The sequence below is a fragment of the Coregonus lavaretus genome, assembly GCF_964263955.1.
Source record: "Coregonus lavaretus genome assembly, chromosome: 27".
Lineage (NCBI taxonomy): Eukaryota > Metazoa > Chordata > Actinopteri > Salmoniformes > Salmonidae > Coregonus > Coregonus lavaretus.
In genome coordinates, this window is record NC_140014.1 from 24,740,051 (window position 1) to 24,759,223 (window position 19,173).

At 45.3% G+C, this 19,173-nt stretch overlaps 1 pseudogene across 1 annotated transcript; it reads left to right on the forward strand.

Moving 5' to 3' along the window:
- Positions 1 to 911: 911 nt before the first annotated feature.
- On the forward strand, positions 912 to 18,367 carry LOC311102643 (synaptotagmin-16-like; annotated as a pseudogene). Its single transcript has 5 exons — positions 912 to 933; positions 4,550 to 4,765; positions 9,298 to 9,533; positions 17,751 to 18,131; positions 18,185 to 18,367. The product of its transcript is annotated as a synaptotagmin-16-like (transcript).
- The last annotated feature ends 806 nt before the right edge of the window (positions 18,368 to 19,173 follow it).

Genomic DNA, 19,173 nt, shown 5'->3' on the forward strand with positions numbered 1-19,173 from the left:
AAGGATTTCCACTAGATGTTGGAACATTGCTGCGGGCATTTGCTTCCATTCAGCCACAAGAGCATTAGTGAGGTCGGGAACTGATGTTGGACGATTAGGCCTGGCTCGCAGTCTGTGTTCCAATTCATCCCAAAGGTGTTCGATGGGGTTGAGGTCAGGGCTCTGTGCATGCCAGTCAAGTTCTTCCACACCGATCTCGACAAACAATTTCTGTATGGACCTCGCTTTGTGCACTGGGCATTGTCATGCTTGAAACAGAAAAGGGCCTTCCCCCCCAAAATCATCTAGAATGTCATTGTATGCTGTAGCGTTAAGATTTCCCTTCACCGGAACTAAGGGGCCTAGCCCGAACTATGAAAAACAGCCCCAGACCATTATTCCTCCTCCACCAAACGTTACAATTGGCACTATGCATTGAGGCAAGTAGCGTTCTCCTGGCATCCGCCAAACCCAGATTCGTCTGTTGGACTGCCAGATGCTGAAGCGAGATTCATCACTCCAGAGAACGCTTTTCCACTGCTCCAGAGTCCAATGGCGGTGAGCTTTACACCATTCCAGCCGATGCTTGGCATTGCGCATGGTGATCTTTTAGGCCATCTTTGCTAGGCCATGGAAACCCATTTCATGAAGCTCCCGAAGAACAGTTATTGTGCTGACGTTGCTTCCAGAGGCAGTTTGGAACTCGGTAGTGAGTGTTGCAACCGAGGACAGACGATTATTACACGCTACACACTTCAGCACTCGTCGGTCCTGTTCTGTGAGCTTGTGAGGCCTACACTTCGCGGCTGAGCTGTTGTTGCTCCTAGACGTTTCCACTTCACAATAACAGCACTTACAGGTGACCGGGGCAGCTCTTGCTGGGCAGAAATTTGACGAACTGACTTTTTGGAAAGGTGGCATCCTATGCCGCAATGAAAGTCACAGAGCTCTTCAGTACGGGCATTCTACTGCCAATGTTTGTCTTTGGAGAATACATGGCTGTGTCCTTGATTTTAAACACCTGTCAGCAACAGGTGTGGCTGAAATAGCCAATTCCACTAATTTGAAGGGGTGTCCACATACTTTTGTATATACAATGCATTCGGGAAATTATTCAGACCTCTTCCCTTTTTCCACATTTTGTTACGTTACAGCCTTATTTTAAAATTGATTAAATAACAATGTTCCTCATCAATCTACACACAATACACATTAATGACAAAGCGAAAACAGGTTTTTAGAAATGTTTGCAAATGTATAAAAAATAAACAGACACCTTATTTACATAATTATTCAGACCCTTTGCTATGAGACTCGAAATTGAGCTCAGGTGAATCCTGTTTCCATTGATCATCCTTGAGATGTTTCTACAACTTGATTGGAGTCCACCTGTGGTCATTTCAATTGATTGGACATGATTTGGAAAGGCACACACCTGTCTATGTAAGGTCCCACAGTTGACAGTGCATGTCAGAGCAAAAACCAAGCCATGAGGTCGAAGGAATTGTCCGTAGAGCGCCGAGACAGGATTGTGTCGAGGCACAGATCTGGGGAAGGGTACAAAACAATGTCTGCAGCATTGAAGGTCCCCAAGAACACATTGGCCTCCATTATTCTTAAATGGAACACCAAGACTTCCTGGAGCTGGCCGCCCGGGCCAAACTGAGCAATCAGGGGGAGAAGCGCCTTGGTCAGGGAGGTGACCAAAAACCTGATGGTCACTCTGACAGAGCTCCAGAGTTCCTCTGTGGAGATGGAAGAACCTTCCAGAAGGACAACCGTCTCTGCAGCACTCCACCAATCAGGCCTTTATGGTAGAGTGGCCAAATGGAAAGCACTCCTCAGTAAAAGGCACATGACAGCCCGCTTGGAGTTTACGAAAAGGTACCTAAAGGACTCTCAGACCATGAGAAACAAGATTCTCTGGTCTGATGAAACCAATATTGAACACTTTGCCCTGAATGCCTAGCATCACATCTGGAGGAAACCTGGCACCATCCCTACAGTGAAGCATGGTGGTGGCAGCATCATGCTGTGGGGATGTTTTTCAGCGGCAGGGACTGGGAGACTAGTAAGGATCGAGGGAAAGATGAACGGAGCAAAGTACAGAGAGGTCCTTGATGAAAACCTGCTCCAGAGCGCTCAGGACCTCAGACTGGGGCGAAGGTTCACCTTCCAACAAGACAACGACCCTAAGCACACAGGCAAGACACGCAGGAGTGGCTTCGGGACAAGTCTCTAAATGTCCTTGAGTAGCCCAGCAAGAGCCTGGACTTGAACTCAATCAAACATCTTTGGAGACCTGAAAATAGCTGTGCAGCTACGCTCTCCATCCAACCTGACAGAGCTTGAGAGGAATTGCAGAAAAGACTGGAAGAAACTCCCCAAATACAGGTGTGCCAAGCTTGTAGCGTCATAGCCAAGAAGACTTAAGGCTGTAATCGCTGCCAAAGGTGCTTCAACAAAGTACTAAGTAAAGGGTCTGAATACTTATGTAAATGTAATATTTCAGTTTTTGATCTGTAATACATTTGCCAAAATTTCTAAAAACCTATTTTTGCTTTGTCATTATAGGGTATTGTGTGTAGATTGATGAGGGGGGAAAACAATGTAATCAATTTTAGATTAAGACTGTATCATAACAAAATGTGGAAAAAGTCAAAGGGTCTGAATACTTTCCCAATGCACTGTATAGTGTGCCTTTTAAAAAAAGTTAGGGGAGTGGATCAGAAAACCAATCAGTATCTGGTGTGACCACCATTTACTTTCTTCATCGTGACACATCTCCTTCGCATAGAGTTGATGAGGCTGTTGATTTTGGCCTGTGGAATTTTTATTTTATTTTATTTTATTTTACCCCCTTTTTCTCCCCAATTTCGTGGTATCCAATTGGTAGTTACAGTCTTGTCCCATCGCTGCAACTCCCGTACGGACACGGGAGAGGCGAAGGTCGAGAGTGATGCGTCTTCCGAAACAACCCAACCGATTCGCACTGCTTCTTGACACAGTCCCCGCTTAACCCGGAAGCCAGCCGCACCAATGTGCCGGAGGACACATCGTACACCTGGCGACCGAGTTAGCGCGCACTGCGCCCGGCCCGCCACAGGAGTCGCTAGTGCGCGATGGGACAAGAACATCCCTGCCGGCCAAACCGTCCCCTACCCTGGACGGCGCTGGGCCAATTGTGCGCCGCCCCATGGGTCTCCTGGTCGCGGCCGACAGCGACAGATCCTGAACTCGAACCAGGATCTCTAGTGGCACAGCTAGCACTGAAATGCAGTGCCTTAGACCACTGTGCCACTCGGGAGGCCTGGCCTGTGGAATGTTGTCCCACTCCTCTTCAATGGCCGTGTGAAGTTGCTGGATATTGGCGGGAACTAGAACATGCTGTCCTACACGTCGATCCAGAGCATTCCAAACATGCTCAATGGGTGGCATGTCTGCTGAGTATGCAGGCCATGGAAGAACTGGGACATTTTCAGCTTCCAGGAATTGTGTACAGATCCTTGCGACATGGGGCCGTGCATTATCATGCTGAAACATGAGGTGATGGCGGCGGATGAATGGCACGACAATGGGCCGCAGGATTTCGTCACGCTATCTCTGTGCATTCAAATTGCCATCAATAAAATTATATTTTGTTCGTTGTCCATAGCTTATGCCTGCCCATAGCGCCACCATGGGTCACTCGCCCACACGACACCATACACGCTGTCTGCAATCTGCCCAGTACAGTTCAAACCGGGATTCATTTCTTGAAGAGCACACTTCTCCAGCGTGCCAGTGGCCATCGAAGGTGAGCGTTGGCCCACTGAAGTTGGTTTCGACGCCAAGCTGCCGTCAGGTCAAGATGCTGGTGAGGACGACGAGCACGCCGATGTGCTTCCCTGAGACAGTTTCTGACAGTTTGTGAAGAAATTATTTGGTTGTGCACACCCAAACCACAGTTTGATCAGCTGTCTGGGTGACTGCCAAATTCTCTAAAACGACATTGGAAGTACCTTATGGTAGAGAAATGAACATTCAATTCTCTGGGCAACAGCTCTGGTGAACAGTCCTGCAGTCAGCATGCCAATTGCACACTCCCTCAAAACTTGAGACATCTTGTGTTGTGTGACAAAACTGCAAATTTTAGTGACCTTTTATTGTCCCCAGCACAAGGTGCACCTGTGTAATGATAATGCTGTTTAATCAGCTTCTTGATATTTCACACCTGTCAGGGGGATGGATTATCTTGGCAAAGGATAAATGCTCACTAACAGGGATGTTAACAAATGTGTGCACAAAATTTGAGAGAAATACGCTTTTTGTGCGTATGGAAAATGTCTGGGATCTTTTATTACAGCTCATGAAACATGGGAGCAACACTTTACATGTTGCGTTTATATTTTTGTTCAGTGTAATTTGGATATGCGGGTCGTGCTTGTGATCGTTTTGTAAAGTGTTCTTTGAATTAATTCATGTATTTGTCTTGCCCTCACTCATTCGGCTCCGTAGTAGCTCTCCTGCCTGTACCTTCTCTCCTTCTCTTTGTGAACTCTCTAACCCTGTGTGTGTGATCTCTATCCAGTGAACAGCTATGGGGGTGATGATGATCAGTCCAGCTCGTCAGACGGTGAGGACGTGATTGTGAGACAATTTGAGATCTCTGTGTCTCGCTCTCAGAGTTTCCGCTCTATGGGGACCACCGAGGTTGTAGCCCAGGCTACACTGGGAAAACGCTGCAAGTTCACCCGCCTTCTTTCTGACCAGTAGGAAGTCAGCACAGAGCCCTCAGACTGTGAAGGTACACGCACACATACATACATACAGTGAGGGAAAAAAGTATTTGATCCCCTGCTGATTTTGTACGTTTGCCCACTGACAAAGAAATGATCAGTCTATAATTTTAATGGTAGGTTTATTTGAACAGTGAGAGACAGAATAACAACAACAAAAAACGAAAAAAATGCAGGTCAAAAATGTTATAAATTAATTTGCATTTTAATGAGGGAAATAAGTATTTGACCCCCTCTCAATCAGAAAGATTTCTGGCTCCCAGGTGTCTTTTATACAGGTAACGAGCTGAGATTAGGAGCACACTCTTAAATGGAGTGCTCCTAATCTCATCTTGTTACCTGTATAAAAGACACCTGTCCACAGAAGCAATCAATCAATCAGATTCCAAACTCTCCACCATGGCCAAGACCAAAGAGCTCTCCAAGGATGTCAGGGACAAGATTGTAGACCTACACAAGGCTGGAATGGGCTACAAGACCATCGCCAAGCAGCTTGGTGAGAAGGTGACAACAGTTGGTGCGATTATTCGCAAATGGAAGAAACACATTATAACTGTCAATCTCCCTCGGCCTGGGGCTCCATGCAAGATCTCACCTCGTGGAGTTGCAATGATCATGAGAACGGTGAGGAATCAGCCCAGAACTACACGGGAGGATCTTGTCAATGATCTCAAGGCAGCTGGGACCATAGTCACCAAGAAAACAATTGGTAACACACTACGCCGTGAAGGACTGAAATCCTGCAGTGCCCGCAAGGGCCCCCTGCTCAAGAAAGCACATATACAGGCCCGTCTGAAGTTTGCCAATGAACATCTGAATGATTCAGAGGAGAACTGGGTGAAAGTGTTGTGGTCAGATGAGACCAAAATCGAGCTCTTTGGCATCAACTCAACTCGCTGTGTTTGGAGGAGGAGGAATGCTGCCTATGACCCCAAGAACACTATCGAAACCGTCAAACATGGAGGTGGAAACAGAGTATTTTTCTGCTAAGGGGACAGGACAACTTCACCGCATCAAAGGGACAATGGACGAGGCCATGTACCGTCAAATCTTGGGTGAGAACCTCCTTCCCTCAGCCAGGGCATTGAAAATGGGTTGTGGATGGGTATTCCAGCATGACAATGACCCAAAACACATGGCCAAGGCAACAAAGGAGTTGCTCAAGAAGAAGCACATTAAGGTCCTGGAGTGGCCTAGCCAGTTTCCAGACCTTAATCCCATAGAAAATCTGTGGAGGGAGCTGAAGGTTCGAGTTGCCAAACGTCAGCCTCGAAACCTTAATGACTTGGAGAAGATCTGCAAAGAGGAGTGGGACAAAATCCCTCCTGAGATGTGTGCAAACCTGGTGGCCAACTACAAGAAATGTCTGACCTCTGTGATTGCCAACAAGGGTTTTGCCACCAAGTACTAAGTCCTGTTTTGCAGAGGGGTCAAATACTTATTTCCCTCATTAAAATACAAATCAATTTATAACATTTTTGACATCAAATACTTTTTTCCCTCACTGTAGATACATACATACAGTGAGGGGGAAAAAGTATTTGATCCCCTGCTGATTTTGTACGTTTGCCCACTGACAAAGACATGATCAGTCTATAATTTTAATGGTAGGTTTATTTGAACAGTGAGAGACAGAATCACAATAAAAAAATCCTGAAAAACGCATGTAAAAAATGTTATAAATTGATTTGCATTTTAATGAGGGAAATAAGTATTTGACCCCTCTGCAAAACAGGACTTAGTACTTGGTGGCAAAACCCTTGTTGGCAATCACAGAGGTCAGACGTTTCTTGTATTTGGCCACCAGGTTTGCACACATCTCAGGAGGGTTTTTGTTCCACTCCTCTTTGCAGATCTTCTCCAAGTCATTAAGGTTTTGAGGCTGACGTTTAGCAACTCGAACCTTCAGCTCCCTCCACAGATTTTCTATGGGATTAAGGTCTGGAGACTGGCTAGGCCACTCCAGGACCTTAATGTGCTTCTTCTTGAGCCACTCCTTTGTTGCCTTGGCCGTGTGTTTTGGGTCATTGTCATGCTGGAATATCCATCCACGACCCATTTTCAATGCCCTGGCTGAGGGAAGGAGGTTCTTACCCAAGATTTGACGGTACATGGCCCCGTCCATCATCCCTTTGATGCGGTGACGTTGTCCTGTCCCCTTGGCAGAAAAACACCCTAAAAGCATAATGTTTCCACCTCCATGTTTGACGGTGGGGATGGTGTTCTTGGGGTCATAGGCAGCATTCCTCCTCCTCCAAACACGGCGAGTTGAGTTGATGCAAAAGAGCTCGATTTTGGTCTCATCTGACCACAACACTTTCACCCAGTTCTCCTCTGAATCATTCAGATGTTCATTTTCAAACTTCAGACGGGACTGCATATGTGCTTTCTTGAGCAGGGGGACCTTGCGGGCGCTGCAGGATTTCAGTCCTTCACGGCGTAGTGTGTTACCAATTGCTTTCTTGGTGACTATGGTCCCAGCTGCCTTGAGATCATTGACAAGATCCTCCCGTGTAATTCTGGGCTGATTCCTCACCGTTCTCATGATCATTGCAACTCCACGAGGTGAGATCTTGCATGGAGCCCCAGGCTGAGGGAGATTGACAGTTCTTTTGTGTTTCTTCCATTTGCGAATAATCGCACCAACTGTTGTCACCTTCTCACCAAGCTGCTTGGCGATGGTCTTGTAGCCCATTCCAGCCTTGTGTAGGTCTACAATCTTGTCTCTGACATCCTTGGAGAGCTCTTTGGTCTTGGCCATGGTGGAGAGTTTGGAATCTGATTGATTGATTGCTTCTGTGGACAGGTGTCTTTTATACAGGTAACAAGCTGAGATTAGGAGCACTCCATTTAAGAGTGTGCTCCTAATCTCAGCTCGTTACCTGTGTAAAAGACACCTGGGAGCCAGAAATCTTTCTGATTGAGAGGGGGTCAAATACTTATTTCCCTCATTAAAATGTAAATCAATTTATAACATTTTTTAAATACGTTTTTCTGGATTTTTTTGTTGTTATTCTGTCTCTCACTGTTCAAATAAACCTACCATTAAAATGATAGACTGATCATTTCTTTGTTAGTGGGCAAACGTACAAAATCAGCAGGGGATCAAATACTTTTTTCCCTCAATGTACATACATTACACACACAGAGACACACATTCTAACCCTCTAATCCAGCAGCATGTAAATCAATCAACCCACTGCTCCAGAGCCCAAAAATAACATTTCATCACAGATTACTGTCTGTAAAGAGCTCAGGCTAAACTTGATTGGACCAATCTCTTGGGATCAATGTAGAGATAGTCAGATAGCGCTCTGGGTCCTTAGATTAATGAATGACTTGTTTGGACTCAAATGGTGGCTGGTGTCTTAGACACGCTATAAGAAGGATCAGTGTAAGTAGTCACAGCAGACCCAGGCATTATACAGATGTCATGGCCCTGGAAGATAAGGGGGGATTTACCCACCCAACCCCCTCTTTCACCACTAGTTATTGGTACATAAAGAATACAGATAAAGGCTAAGTGGGCATTAGAGCCCCTATTAGATGCCCCTGGCATAATGAATCCCTGACTATGCCTCATTTTGTCAGTGAATTAAATTGTTTTATTGAACAAAGAGGCCATTTGTTTGTATGACTGACATCCTGTCATGGAGGTTCACAACATAGAAATATAATGAATAGAACCGACGTCCCCATTCAAGTCAATGATGGCATAATGGGTGGACTGGCAGCCATTTTGAGTGTACCCATGCCGGGAAATAAAAGCAGGAAGTGTACCCTTCAATCTGTGCTGTGATTTGTTGAGTAAACTCAACTGACATTACCACAGTTAGCATCATTTGAATAAACATTCTACATTACCATGGCAAACCAGCATAAATTGATAGAACATTCCAAATTACCATGGAAATTATTGCATATCAATACTAGGCAGTCATTGCGAGTGTACCCATGAGTTTACCAGTCAAATTGCCAGGGTTAGAGCTTCCAATCGCGTTCTATTAATTATATTTCTATGGTTCTCAATGCCTTAGTGACCCTAATGACTTCCTGGTTTCCTTTAGCACGTTTCCTTGTTCCAGCCAGCATGTGACCTCTGGAGTTATGATATAACTAGTGATCTGATCGAACCTGGGAACACACAATACATACTGATGAGTCATACTGTGGAGTTAATTGCCGTTGATCAGCTCATGGTACCATCTGTACAAGCCACCTTCAATCAAGGAATAGGTTTCTGACATGTTATGCAATTTCTGTTCAAATAGAATGCTTGGGATTGCTTATGTTTTTAACATGCATTCAATGACTTTGTCATACACACAGTCATGGATGGCTTGTATCTTATATCCCAAGGATGTGTTTCATGATAATGTTTTATTACAGAACTTAAGTCTGTTCTGTCGGATATGTTTTATTAAGGGAAGTCTGTCCTGTTGCAGACTGCATACCATACAAAATATCCCAGTGTGAGTGTGTGCTGTGTGTTTCCATGTGATATTGTGTCTTCATGAAGCCCTGCTGTGATCCTCCCCAGACGTGGATAGAGACGTGCGCAGGCTGAGTTACCAGGACCCCCTGTCGTATGGGGATGAGAAGCGGGGCTCCCTGGGGTCCCAGGAAACGGCTGAGGGTCTGGACGGTCCACCACGGGAGGGCTCGCTGGACATGAGCCGCCAGGCCACTGAGGGGAGCCTGGAGATGGAGGCCGTGGACAACCAAGGTTACGACAACAACGACCCCATAGACAGCTCCTCCACATGGAGCGCAGAGGTACTGCAGCCAACGAGCTCCCGCTGTCACCTTGGGCCTGGTGAACCAATATTAAGGGCCCAGAGGTTTCCTGATCAGGTTATGGAAACACTCCTAGCCCTACCAATAACATACAGTATCTTTGCTATACAGAGAAGCAGAATTTCTTATCAAGGGAAATGTTGGTTGACAGTAAGAGGCAGCAATGTCCATCATGCCATGATGTCAATACTGATGGGAAATCTGACAAAGAGAAGATGTTTTGCATTTGACCCACAGTGTTTTCCTGTCAGATGAATTCAGGGCATACCAAAACAAGGCTGTCATGAGGCCCAGGAGCACATTGGGAGAAGTACATAACTCCTTCCCTATGCCTCATAAATATTTATTAAATATGTGGCATAACCTGTTGCTGTAAAGCGTTACTGAGTGTTGCTAATGGCTTTTCGTGCGTTAGTCTGTTACTTTGCTAAACACTAATGTGTCATGATTGATTATGGCCCCAGTTGGGGTGAGGTGATAGCGAGTGATGCTGGCTAGCACTGCAGGCTTCCAGCCCATGTCATTGTCTGCCCAGACCCAGGCCCAGATGGGATTTTGCGACAACTTGTCGCTGTGTGTGTGTGTATGTGTGTCTGTCATGAAAGTGCCTCTTAGCAACCAAACCATGCAGTGAAATGGAAAGCAATATGTGCATGAGTATCCTACTCACCTCTTTCACATTTTATCCCACTCACTTTCTCACATAGAACATGGTATGTGGTTCCACCAATTCAGAGCCTTTTGAGAAGTGTAACTTGGTAAAAAAAAAAACGTTGATTTCACCTAATTATAACATTCTGTCATAGAGACCTCATGTTCAACTTAATAAAAAACTAGTTTTCCCATCTCAAAAATGACTATAGTCATTGCCTATTAAGTGCCAAAGAAAGTAACAGGGTTGACCGTAACAATTGGCAATTGAATGAAAGCTTCACAAAAAAAATAGGTAATTGCTAAACATTTATTTTCTGTTTATCTATGGGTAACAGGGTTGACGTTATGCTCGACCTGCTCAGTTTTCCACCACAAAACACCAGGAAATTGCAAAAAAATTGTAGGAGCAGCTCACCTGCTTTTACACTATGATTTGACTATTAGATGTTCAATGTTTCTTTTGTAAAAAAATTAATAATAATAATAGTTTCGGCCTCCCGAGTAGCGCAGCGGTCTAAGGCACTGCATCGCAGTGCTTGAGGCGTCACTTCAGAACCGGGTTTGATCCAAGGCTGTGTCACAGCCAGCGGCCGGGAGACCCATGAGGCGGCGCACAATTGGCCCAGCGTCGTCCGGGTTAGGGGAGGGTTTGGCCGGCTGGGATGTCCTTGTCCCATCGCGACTCTTGTGGCGGGCCGGGCGCATGCAAGCTGACTTCGGTCACCAGTTGTACAGTGTTTCCTCCGACACATTGGTGCAGCTGGCTTTCGGGTTAAGCGAGCAGTATGTCAAGAAACAGTGCGGCTTGGCAGGGTCGTGTTTCAGAGGACGCATGGCTCTCGACCTTCGCCTCTCCCGAGTCCGTATGGGAGTTGCAGCGATGGGACAAGACTGTAACTACCAATTGGATAAGGGGTACAAAAAAAATATTTGTTACAAAAACATACAGTGAGGGAAAAAAGTATTTGATCCCCTGCTGATTTTGTACGTTTGCCCACTGACAAAGAAATGATCAGTTTATAATTTTAATGGTAGGTTTATTTGAACAGTGAGAGACAGAATAACAACAACAAAAATCCAGAAGAACGCATGTCAAACATTTTATAAATTGATTTGCATTTTAATGAGGGAAATAAGTATTTGACCCCCTCTCAATCAGAAAGATTTCTGGCTCCCAGTTGTCTTTTATACAGGTAACGAGCTGAGATTAGGAGCACACTCTTAAAGGGAGGTCCCGTCCGGTGGACATAGAGGTAGATAGCCAGGAGATGGGCCTGGCTCGAGGCTAGCTCAAGGCTAACTGGTACGTCGGGAAGTGGTGATTAGCCAACAACAGCCATTCGGTTGCAGCTAGCCTGGACAATTATCAGCCAGTCTGCACAGCGTACTATTGACCCAGAGCATATCGGATTTTCTGCCGGAATCACTGAATCACTGGACCTTAACACCGGACTATCGCAACTAGCTAGCTGCAACCGAATGGCTGTTGTTGGCTAATCACCACTTCCCGACGTACCAGTTAGCCATGAGCTAGCCTCGAGCCAGGCCCATCTCCCGGCTATCTACCTCTGTCAACCGGATGGGACCTCCTAGTGTCGACACGAAGCCCCGCCGATCCATCACGACTGGTCTGCCGACGTAATCGTCTGATGTGGTTTCAACAGGCTTCCCGTTGCGACGACCACGAAGATCCATCTGCTAGCCCCGGCCCGCTAGCATGCGCAATCAACAGCCGAGCCTCCTGCTCGCCTGTGCTTTAGCAGCCTACGATCTGCTCCCGGACTTACGTGGTGCTGTTCACTGGACCTTATGATCACTCAGCTGCACAGCTAATGCCTGCTGGACTGTTCCTTTACACGGTACCCCATCCTGTTTATCTGTTTAGCCTCAGCCCAAACTTTCGTCGTCATTACCAGTTGTTGTCTTAGCCCTCTCGAATAACACCTGTGATTGCGTTATGCCTCTCTCCCATGTCAATATGCCTAGCCTATTGCTGTTTGGGTTAGTTCTTATTATACAATTTCACTGTAGAGCCCCAAGTTCAGCTCAACCAGCCTCAGAGAGCTCCTTTGTCCCACCCCCCATACACGCGGAGACCGGCTCAATCGGTGCCTCCAGTGATGCTATCTCTTTCATAGTTACCCAATGCTTAGTTGTACCTCCACTGTACTCATATCCTTGTCTGTACATAATGCCCTGAATCTATTCTACAACGCCCGGAAATCTGCCCCTTTTATTCTCTGTACCCAACGCACTAGAAGACCAGTTCTTAAAGCCTTTAGCCGTATCCTTATTCTATTCCTCCTCTGTTCCTCTGGTGATGTATAGGTTAACCCAGGCCCTGTAGCCCCCAGTATCACTCCTTCTCCCCAGGCGCTATCATTTGTTGACTTCTGTAACCATAAAAGCATTGGTTTCTTGCATGTTAACATCAGAAGTCTCCTCCCCAAGTTTGAGTTATTCACTGCGTTAGCACACTCCGCCAACCCTGATGTTCTAGCAGTGTCTGAATCTTGGCTTAGGAAGGCCACCAAAAATTCAGAAATTTCCATTCCGAACGACAACATTTTCCGTCTAGATAGAACTGCCAAAGGGGGCGGAGTTGCAATCTACTATAGAGAGAGCCTGCAGAGCTCTATCATACTATCCAGGTCTGTGCCCAAACAGTTTGAGCTTCTACTTCTAAAAATCCACCATTCCAGAAATAAGTCTCTCACTGTTGCCGCTTGCTACAGACCCCCCTTAGCGCCCAGTTGTGCCCTGGACACCATATGTGAATTGCTTGCCCCCATCTATTCTCAGAGTTCGTACTGCTTGGTGACCTAAACTGGGATATGCTTAACACCCCGGCCATCCTACAATCTAAACTAGATATCCTCAATCTTACACAAATTATCAAGGAACCTACCAGGTACAACCCTAAATCCGTAAACATGGGCACCCTCATAGATATCATCCTGACTAATTTACCCTCTAAATACACCTCCGCTGTCTTCAACCAGGATCTCAGCGATCACTGCCTCATTGCCTGCGTCCGTAATGGGTCCGCGGTCAAATGACCACCCCTCATCACTGTCAAACGCTCCCCAAAACACTTCAGCGAGCAGGCCTTTCTAATTGACCTGGCCCGGGTATCCTGGATGGATATTGACCTCATTCCGTCAGTAGAGGATGCCTGGATGTTCTTCAAAAGTGCTTTCCTCTCCATCTTAAATACGCATGCCCCATTCAAAAAATTCAGAACTACGAACAGATATAGCCCTTGGTTCACCCCAGACTTGACTGCCCTTGACTAGCACAAAACCATCCTGTGGCGTACTGCATTAGCATCGAACAGCCCCCGTGATATGCAACTTTTCAGGGAAGTCAGGAACCAAGTAAAGGCTAGCTTTTTCAAACAGAAATGTGCATCCTGTAGCACTAACTCCAAAAAGTTTTGGGACACTGTAAAGTCCATGGAGAAAAAGAGCACCTCCTCCCAGCTACCCACTGCACTGAGGCTAGGAAACACTGTCACCACCGATAAATCTACAACAATCGAGAATTTCAATAAACATTTTGCTACGGCTGTTCATGCTTTCCACCTGGCTACCCCTACCCCGGCCACCAGCTCTGCACCCTCCACTGCAACTTGCCCATGCCGCCCGCTTCTCCTTCACCAAAATTCAGAGAGCTGATGTTCTGAAAGAGCTGCTAAATCTGGACCCCTACAAATCAGCTGGGCTAGACAATCTGGACCCTTTTTTTCTAAAATTAGCTGCCGAAATTGTCGCAAACCCCTATTACTAGCCTGTTCAACCTCTCTTTCGTATCGTCTGAGATCCCCAGAGATTGGAAAGCTGCCGCAGTCATCACCCTCTTCAAAGGGGGTGACACTCTAGATCCAAACTGTTACAGACCTATATCCATCCTGCCCTGCCTTTCAAAAGTATTTGAAAGCCAAGTTAACAAACAGATCACCGACCATTTCGAATCCCACCGTACCTTCTCCGCTATGCAATCTGGTTTCCGAGCTGGTCATGGGTGCACCTCAGCCACGCTCAAGGTCCTAAACGATATGATAACCGCGATCGATAAAAGACAGTACTGTGCAACCGTCTTCATCGACCTGGCCAAGGCTTTTGACTCTGTCAATCACCGCATTCGTATTGGCAGACTAAATAGCCTTGGTTTCTCAAATGACTGCCTCGCCTGGTTCACCAACTACTTCTCAGATTGAGTTAAATGTGTCAAATCGGAGGGCCTGTTGTCTGGACCTCTGGCAGTCTCTATGGGGGTGCCTCAGGGTTAAAATCTCGGGCCGACTCTATTCTCTGTGTATATCAATGATGTCACTCTTGCTGCTGGTGACTCTCAGATCCACCTCTATGCAGATGACACCATTTTGTATACATCTGGCCCTTCATTGGACACTGTGTTAACAAACCTCCAAACGAGCTTCAATGCCATACAACACTCCTTCCGTAACCTCCAACTGCTCTTAAACGCTAGTAAAACTAAATGCATGCTCTTCAATCGAACGCTGTTTGCGCCCGCCCGACTAGAATCATTACTCTCGGCGGGTCTGACTCAGAATATAACTACAAATACCTAGGTGTCTGGTTAGACCGTAAACTCTCATTCCAGACTCACATTAAGCATCTCCAATCCAAAGTTAAATCTAGAATCGGCTTCCTATTTCGCAACAAAGCCTCCTTCACTCATGCTGCTAAACATGCCCTCGTAAAACTGACTATCCTACCAATCCTTGACTTCGGCGATGTCATTTACAAAATAGCTTCCAACACTCTACTCAGCAAATTGGATGTAGTCTATCACAGTGCCATCCGTTTTGTCACCAAAGCCCCATATACTACCCACCATTGTGACCTGTATCCTCTCATTGGCTGGCCCTCACTACACATTCATCGCCAAACCCACTGGCTCCAGGTCATCTATAAATCACTTCTAGGCAAATCCCCGCCTTATCTTAGATCATTGGTCACCATAGCAACATTTTTTTAAACATTTGAGTCATTTAGCAGATGCTCTTATCCAGAGCGACTTACAGTTAGTGAGTGTATACATTATTTTAATTTATTTTATTTTTTTCATACTGGCCCCCTGTGGGAATTGAACCCACAACCCTGGCGTTGCAAGCGCCATTCTCTACCAACTGAGTTACACGGGACTACCCACCCGTAGTATGCGTTCCAGCAGGTATATCTCACTGGTCATCCCCAAAGCCAACACCTCCTTTGGCCGCCATTTGCTGCAAATGACTGGAACGAACTGCAAAAATCTCTGAAGCTGGAGACACTTATCTCCCTCACTAACTTTAAGCATCAGTTGTCAGAGCAGCTTACCGATCATTGCACCTGTACACAGCCGATCTGTAATTAGCCCACCCAATTACTTCATCCCCATATAGTTATTTACATAGTTATTTATTTTGCTCATTTGTACTCCAGGATCTCTTTTTGCACATCATCTTCTGCACATCTATCACTCCAGTGTTAATACTAAATTGTAATTATTTTGCACAATGGCCTATTTATTGCCTTACCTCCATAACTTACTACATTTGCACACACTGTATATAGATTTTCTATTGTGTTATTGACTTTACGTTTTGTTTATTCCATATGTAACTCTGTGTTGTTGTTGTTTTTATCGCACTGCTTTGCTTTATCTTGGCCAGGTCGAGGGTTGTAAATGAGAACTTGTTCTCAACTGGCTTACCTGGTTAAATAAAGGTTAAATAAATACAATTTAAAAAATAAAATAATAATAATCTTCAGAAATGACTTTGGCAAAGCAACAAAATAACTAGGGCTTTACAATTATGGTGAAACGTTGAGATTTTTAAAAATTAAATGGGTAGAAATCTTCCTAGGACTGACACAAGGTTGACAGAGGGACATGTCAAAATGCAGAATTTTGGCACTTTAGCATATTGGTGCACAATTTTGTATTTCAAATCTTAGAAGTGACACAACCATAGGACAACCATGCTCTCACCAAGCTCTAAGAAACATATGGTTCTCAGAACGGTATGTGCTAGCTGGGATATCTATTAGTTGTGTCTTTCCATGAAAAGAGTCCCTTTTGCACTCTTTTCATAGAAGACCCAGCATATAGATTTTCTTAGAGCTTGGTGAGAGCGTGGTTGTTCTATGGTTATTTTGCATACAACCTTCCCACAACTTTCTGGGAATGGTGCAGGATAGTTGCTTGGCTTTGGAATATTCTCAGCATATTTAAGGAACTTGACAAATATAAAAATGTTGGTATTTCATTACTTTCACAGAACGTTTCCTAAATGTTCAGAAATTGTACATTTAATTTTGGTAATGTTCTAGGAACATTCTCCAACAAGAAAACGTTCCATAAAAATCACAAGAAAACATTAGTAACGTTCTAAGTTATTAAAAAACATATACATTCTGTTCTCAGCGTCAACAAAACGATTCTCTATCTTGTTAAGTGTGTTCGTGTGTTGGCTGCTCCACTAATTGTGCACACCTGCCCTTAATGAGTGCTTGTTTACTTTGAAATAGGTACTGTTTGAATAGACTAAAATGAACAGCTTTGTATGAGTTAAAAATAAATGTGTTTGCATGATTAATGCCTAAGCAAATGAATGTATATGTGTCCTATCTGTGCTTGGAGTTCAAAACAGTTAAACTAAGCTAGCAGTGTTATTAAAAGTCTTACTGACTTTCAGTTAAAGTTTTAAGGAAGTTATTCAAAATCCTCAAAATAACCTTTACATTTTGTTTTCTCGGAACGTTATTTAATTATCTTCAAATAACCTAAAATGTCCATTCTCAGAACATTAATAAAACCTCCCAGGAAAACTTTCAGGGACTCATAGTAAAACGTTCTCAGAACCTCCCTGCAACCTAAAAATTAACATTCCCAGAACAGCCGATATTTTCACCATTGTTCTCAGAACGTTCAGTTTTACTGGTTGGGAAACGTACGAGTTCGTTCCCAGAACCAATGGGAAACCAAAAACGTACGTTCCCACAACTTCCAAGGAACCAAATGTGCTTACTGGGTACTTTCCACATTAAATATATTTATGTGAATGGAACAGCACATACAGATACACATGAATGGAAGGAAATTGTTAGCATAATTGTATATTGTTTGTTTTGGATCATTTGAGTCGTGGCTAACATTGTGAGTCAGGTTGTCATGTCAGTGAGTGCGGGGGAAGGAAAAAGCGCATGACGCCTGATCTGTGCAGTATATTGTAGCCGCCACTACAATGATCTTATCTGTGATCCGTGGTTGCCGTGCCAACACCAATATTCCGCCTGCTCTGTCAACATGGTGACACAATCGATGCTGTGTTTACTGACTGTTTGAAGAGCTGCTTGACTGGAGTCAATTCTGCCATTGCCTGATACACAGCAAAATACAGTATGTTAATTCAAGTGATTAGAATTATGACATTGCTGACTATTTCATATGTTAGTTTCTCGCAAGGAGCATATAGCAGTGGCTTTCTGTGTTGAGTTCTGAGTGTGTGTTTTCTGTTTCCCCTCCTCTCAGCAGGAGCATCCTCCTGTAGAGGAGGTCCTCTCTCGCCCCCCCAACTCCACCTCCCACCCCCCTATCACCAAATGTGGTGACCTCGAGGTCACCCTGGACTACAAGGCCGCCTCTCAAAAGCTGTTGATTACCGTGGTGACGGCGCGGGGTCTCCCAAACAAAGGCCGCAGTGGGATGGACTCGTGGCAGGTGCACGTGGTCCTGCTCCCGACAAAGAAGCAGTGCCATAAGACCTCCGTCCAGAAGGGGTCAGTGCCTGAATTCAACGAGACCTTCCGCTTTTCCTGCTTGGACCCCTCGGAGCTTGGCGACTCTGCCCTGCGCTTCCACCTCTACGCCCTGGTGGGCAGCATGTCCCTCGAGCACATGATGGGGGAGAAGGTGCTCCGCCTTGGGGGGCTGAGCTTGTAGGGGGGAGAGATGGAGACTGTCAGCTGTCTGACGTCACCCTCATGGTGTCCATCTACAAACGGTGCAGCATGAAGGGTAAGGAGATGGTGGGCTGGCTCGCCCTGGGCCAGAACAGCAGCGGGGAGGAGGAGCAGCTGCACTGGCTGGACATGAAGGAGTGTAAAGGCCAGCAGGTCTGTCGCTGGCACGCCCTCCTGGAGGCCTAGAACCCAGGATGGCGAGGAGAGGATGAGAAGGAATGTATCTTTGTCATTTTGTATCATTCCAAACACAGCATACATTTGATCATTTTGATTTCAAAACATTTTTGATAGATTTCTTCCTCCTTTTTAGGTTTTGGAAATGTATAGTTCAGGGTCATTTCACATTGAATGGCCATGCGTTTTGTTCTTTATCACACATGTTTGTATCTTCATCTAGCCCCTTTACTCATTCCCTCTACTCCTCTCCTACTGTAAGATATGACCTGCTATAAGACAAGCAGCTAAAGGACTCTTAACTTTGTGTGATGAGAACATCCGTCCTCTCAGTCTGACTGACTCAGTCTCTTCATTTAGTGGGAATGATGATGTCTTTGGCCCTTATAGTCTCTTCCCAGGCCAAAGCTAATTTCAACAGCCATCCATGCTGAGATGAAAAGAGGCTTTAAATATCCCAATGCAGCTGTTAATAACATCATGCCATGAATGACCCTCCCTGGCAGTGTATTATTTTTCTCTGCTCATTGGTAGTTATAGTCCTTGGACCGTACAGCGTGATGATGATGATGTTAATACTCATGGCCAAGTCTGTCTCAGCTTCATTGAATCCAATGGAAGTAGCTGCTTTTGGGTGATTACATTTGTTTATTTAGCCAGTCGACCCACAACCCCCTAGGTCAAGGGCTTCTCACACCAAGGAGGATGGAAAATATTGTTTTATTTTCACTTTAGAGCAACTGTATTCCCTCTTAGTGTAGCACATGGGGATGTGTGAAACGTACTCCTCAGCCTGAAGTGTCCCCACTTGCGCC